Source organism: Hesperophylax consimilis, chromosome 13 (genome assembly GCF_061612785.1).
Source record: "Hesperophylax consimilis isolate HC1 chromosome 13, BYU_Hcon_1.0, whole genome shotgun sequence".
NCBI classification, from domain to species: Eukaryota; Metazoa; Arthropoda; class Insecta; order Trichoptera; family Limnephilidae; genus Hesperophylax; species Hesperophylax consimilis.
Window position 1 is genome coordinate 5,356,151 of NC_142848.1, and position 6,000 is coordinate 5,362,150.

Here is a 6,000-nt window from a genome sequence, read left to right on the forward strand (position 1 = left end):
CATTATATCGGCATTAGAATTTATGCTCCATCAATGAGCCATTGGAGATCATCAGCATTTGTATTAATCTTGTTTTTCTCCCAGACTTATATTTTCTTTTATCTTGATAAGAATTGAGTTTAACAAACGCGATATTTAGATGATGTACTTTCATTGGTTCCACGATAACTTGACACAAAACAATTCAACAAACCTTTGAAAATTGATTTTAAGTCATCAAAAGGGATGAAAAAAATTAAACTAACCTAACGTACGTAACTTATTTAACCTAGTTTGTGTTTCCTCACTTTTCATGACTTAATATCGCTTTTTAAAAGTGTGTCATTATAATGGGTCAGCACTTTTTTAGCTTTATTTAAAAAAAAAGTGAAGACTCAACTTTAAACTGTTTTTTATTTGTTTTTGCTTATTAAGGGTGAACTTTTATCCATATAAATTTCAGATTTTCTTATAAAACTACAGTTACATTGTAATGAAAATATCATATCAAGATGTGCACCAAATATAATGCTTAATAATTAGGTAGAAATCATACATGAAAAACAAGATTAACAATCTACAATGAATGGCGAGTTAGGAAAATCAAAATATAGGTTTATTCTATAAGTTTGGAAGTTAACAGTTTTAAAAAAAAAACTTTATATGCCAGATTGTAAAAAAGACATTTATATCATTTTAATTTCAAGTGTGAACAAAGTTTGAATATTTCTTTGTTGGTTAAATTCGTAACGTGAAACCAGATTCTAAACCGTTACGACATCGAAGAAGCAAATTTGTTGATTAAAAATGCAGTATCTGAGAGTACTGTATTTCGTTTTTCAAAATTAATAAATGGATACAACTAGATTACATCGGTAAATCATCAAAAATACTAATTTCGGTTGGGTGTCTGTGTAACTCTGGTTCAATGTACTCGGATTTATTTTGAATTTAAGAGTCATTTTAAAAATTGGAACTGTTTGTGAGAAGAATTATGACAAAAGATTAAGTACCTAGAGTTTAATATTTTTTTACAAGAAAATTGTTATTATTTTGGATTTGAAAAGTGATTTTTTTAGTGCAAAATTCTTGAGAAGTAAAGTCAGTTTTCATGATTTTTCCAGGGTCTCTTCTATTTTCAAGATGACATTATTATGAACTAACTAACTACAGGGTTTTCCAATAAGAGGTGTTATTTTGAATAGCCCGCTATTTCGGTAGATGTTACTTTTGAAGCTGTCATTTTGATAAGTAGAAACTACGCCATTAATAAAAATGGAACGATACACGCTTCAACAACCCGTTGAAATTATTAAAATTCACTTGAGTGAATCAAATGCAAATCATCTTGAGTGATGAGGCCCATATTCACCTCGGTGGCAACAAGCAAAATTGTCGCATCTGGGGCTCGGAAAACCCGTTATTGTTGAAAAGCCTCTCTATCCTCAACGTGTGACTGTTTGGTGCAGTTTATGGTCCGGCGGAGTCATTGGACCTTACTTTTTCAAAAATGAGGCTGGAGCAATAGTTACGGTGAATGGATTGCGCTGTCGAGAGATGGCTAATGACTTTTTATCGCCGGAATTGGATGGTATTGATCTGGACAGCGTTTACTTTAAAAAAGACGGCGCTACGTGCCACACAAGCAACAAAACCATTGATCTTTTACGATTGAATATCAAAATAACACCTCTTATTGGAAAACCCTTTATATTCACTAATACGACTCAGATCGATTTTTTCCTTTCTTTAAAAATCCCTTCGTGCAGTATTCCCTAAGCTATCATTAGTGAGATTACTTCAGTCTTCAGTAGCGCGTCTTGTAAAAGATCAGAAAACAATGTTTAAAATAAAAAATCATTAAAACTATACACCTAAACGGTTATCAGCAGTTTGCACATCACTTAATTTTATTCAGTCCATTAAATCCATTTAAGTACATGAAGACATAATAATATAATGGCATATCATAAAACAATAATGTTTCAAGTACTCGCCTACATAGGTACATTGTTGTGAAACATTTTGGTAACGTTAGAGCGAAGTTATCTTAACTCCCATTTGTTCATAAAAAATAATTATCTACAAGGAAAAATATGAATTGAACAAGACTGTTCACTCCTTCTTATACTGTTAAAGAAGCCAGTAAACTTTTTCTTGCACATTTTAATATCTTGCATCGTGCACAGTTACAAATTATAGCCATAATATTACGTAAAATTATTTTTTTTCTCATACTTTTCGTTCTGACTTTCTTTTGACCTTATTACATGATCTCTATATTGACTGTTGTGTCGCCGGCTCATAAACACTTTTATTAAATAAAACTTCGTCTTCAACGAAAGACTTTTAATGTGAATATGACAAATTGACAAATATCTTAATTAGCAGGCGGTTTGAATAATATGGACCCCGAAAATATTCTAAAACTAACGCCATCTATGGGTAACCTAATAGAGGAACTGGGTTTTGGATATTAGGTTTTCGGTGACTTCCATGGTTTAACTTCAAGGTTTGGACATAATATTTTCAGTAACTTCTATGAAGGTATTTTTATGTCAGTTCTTTTTCTGACAACGCCTTAAGTCGAAATTTGCTGGACTTTATAGTTATTAATTGCTTTAATTTGTTTTATACTAAATAAAAGTTTGTTTTATAACTTTACAGCTGAAAATACAAAGCTTCATTATCCAAAGGTCGTATAAGGCTGGAAATTGTGCTTTATGTACCGTCGGTCGACCGGCGATGTAGCGCTGACGACCTGGTGTTCCTCGAACGCAGCGCGTAGCACTACGGCTCTTCATTCATTCACCTATATAAAGTTACCTTAAGCGACCAACGTACGCGTGGCACTATTTCCAGCCTAACACTTAGGTAGGTATAATATTTAGCTTGTCTTTTTGCTTTGCTCTGGTTTCCTGACTATACGAAGTGTTTGCCTTTTTGTATTTTTTGAGATTTTCGCCTTGAACTATCTCGTTGAATTATTATTTGCAAGCACCTCAATATAATTATAAAAATTCTTTACAAAGAATGAAAATAAAATTAAATGTACTTCGCAGTCTACGCACTTCAACGTTTCAAGCGATAAGCGAAAATCCCATTATACATCTCAATGCTTCGCAAAGAACAACCTTATTTTCCATAAATCTTCATATTATAACACGCAAAGTCTCGAGTTATTACAGCTCGGAAGATGAGCGCTTCGCAGCACCGCGAAACACACTACCCTAGACTAAAAAGCAATCTGGTGGCAAAAAACGAATCAATCATGCATAGTATCCGCCGAACAGGGAAGCTCGATTCAAATATTACTGGTTAATCTCTCGGGAGGGTGAGGGGGCTTTGGCGATATGTATAAGGTTGTAGGTATTATTTTAGGTACTGTTGTAGGTTATTGATGCCTCCCGCTGTTCTGAACTGGGTAATAAGTTGCAAAACGGAAGCGAAGATACAATACCTTTTAGTTAGAGCGAGTTATTGGTGTTATGGTGAAAACGAAAAGTTGGTTGCTCTGCTGAATAATGTTTAGAAAACACGACATTTTGTTTTAAATGCGTTTTTATTTTGTCATTCTGAATGCACACGAAACGGCACTAAAACTGGGGTGTATTGTGATGCAAAAATGAATAGAAGGAAAGAAAACGTATAAGAATATTACTAGGTTTACAGGATGTATGAGATGGGAAGGCTGAGGGGTAAATGCAGGTAACTCTATTAACCCTAGATTCATAACCATTCGTCCCACAGACCGTGCAAAACGTAAATTTGTTTCTAGTGTCTCGAGTGAAAGATATAGAATGATGACCTCTCAAGTACCTTCCTAGATCGCTTGTTCATTAGTAACGTGGGTGCGTTTGCCTCGCAGTGAAGTCTTGTGGACAATTATAGACCTTTGAACGTCTGAGAGACGAATGTTTATGAATAGTGTAACTTTTGAAGAGACTACAAGTTATTTTGGAAACATTGTTTTTGATGAGTTCTGGTTATACAGAGTAAAAGTAAGTATATGATATTATTCTATATGAGTTATTATTTATAGTTACATCTTATTTTATCGTTCAAATGTATTATTGTGCGTATTTTACATCAAATCTTTTTATTTTATTTTAATATGGATGATCGGCAAATTGATGACTATTTGAATCGTTTATCTGATTCTGATAATGATGATTTTACCATTCAGCAAAAGGATGTAGAAATCAGTGATGTCGAAGATTATGTGGAATTAGATGAAATGGTCCCGACATATTCCGACAGTGATAACGTCATGGTTATCAAACGTAAAAGACAAGAAATGCCAACTTTGAAGAGATGCCTAAAAAGGAAAATCGCCGAAGTTTTAGATGAAATGCCTATCATTACCACACCTGGTCCAAGTGGTACTCAAAAAAAGGTTTGTGGTTATTGTGATTATAAAAAACGGCATAAGACAAGGTTCCAATGCAAGCAATGCAAAAAGTATATGTGCATGGACCATCGCGGCCTCATGTGTGTGGAATGTAGCGATTAAATTTAATTTTAACTCGTTTATTATTTTTTTTGTTACCTAATTAAACATATAAAAGAGTGCCATACTTAATTTATTTATTTTATTTGCAAGTACCCCAAAACTCGTCACTTAAATTTAGTCGTCCGTGAGACGAATGTTTATGAATAATGTTCCTCTTAGATAAGGTTATGAATCTAGGGTTAATGGAGGACTGTACGTGGTCGGCGCTAGCAAAAACATGTCCAAAGAACGGACGCTAGTAGTCCTATATGGAGTGCTGGTACCTGCCCTGATATATGGCAGTGAGGTATGGACCTTGCAGGAAGGATGAAAGTAGCCTGAATGCTGTAGAAATGAGATCCTTGAGGCGTATGTATAGTAAAACCATGTATGATCGTGTGAGGAATGTTGAGAATCCCAAAGAAATGCATGGATGATGTAAGACGAATGAGTAAGACTACAAAATGGACGCTTAGTTGGTTTGGACATGTAGAGCGAATGAACGAAGAAAGGAGTGTACGGAGAATATATTATTCAGTTAAAAACGGGATTTCCCTTAAAAAATGAATTCATAGGTATCCAGATAAACTTTTGGTAAAATACGCATATATTACATATATACGTAGGAACACGTGTTCGTAAAATTTCTAATATTTTTGCAGTTCGTCATTACATATTGTTAAGGCGAATATTTCTCAGCGTGAATGAACACGTTTTCCGAAAAATAAGAAATTTACAAAAAGTTTATCATAAACGGCCTGCAATCCTGTTTTTAACCGGAATACCAATAATTTGAAGAGATGCTTAACATATTAGAAATACTCATTTTTCTCCATGCAAAGCTCAATTTTTCGCATAATAATTAACCTAACTTTTTAAACTATACGCCAGGTATAATAATACCTCGTCATTGGACCAGTGACTGCTGTGTGAAATAGATGGTTTGGGCATGTAGAGCGATTGAACGAAGAAAGTTGTGTAAGGATAATATATGACGCAAACGTGAATGATAAAGAAGTCGGTGACGCCCGACGAAGACATGGTACGATTAAGTGAATCAGATTCTTGAGTCGGGCCATGTTAGTAGTCGGAATAACAGAAGAGTATGTGTGAAACGCTGAATGAATCTGAAGGAGGCAAGGAGTGTGTGCCAAGACCGAGTTGTTTGGTGGTCCTTCCTCTCTTCTTACCCCTGCGGGGAAACGCCGTTATGGTCAGTTAACAATTAATCGATAGGGGTTCAAACCTGTGCGACTGTAATAGGGGTTCAAACCCCTATCGATTAATTCTACCTACAGTCGCACTACCCGGTTTGGGGTCCGCGATCTCTAGGATGTGGCGTAGATTAAACAGTGAAAAATAATTCATGGTTACAATTCTGGAATAATAATTTTCTTAAAAGGTATAAGCAAGCAACAACAAGAAAAGTTTACAAACACAATCATACATATAAACGAACCTTCTAGGAGCCTGGTATTTCTCAAGGTCCTCCCTTTCCTTGAATGATTTAATATAACAGACTAAGTGAG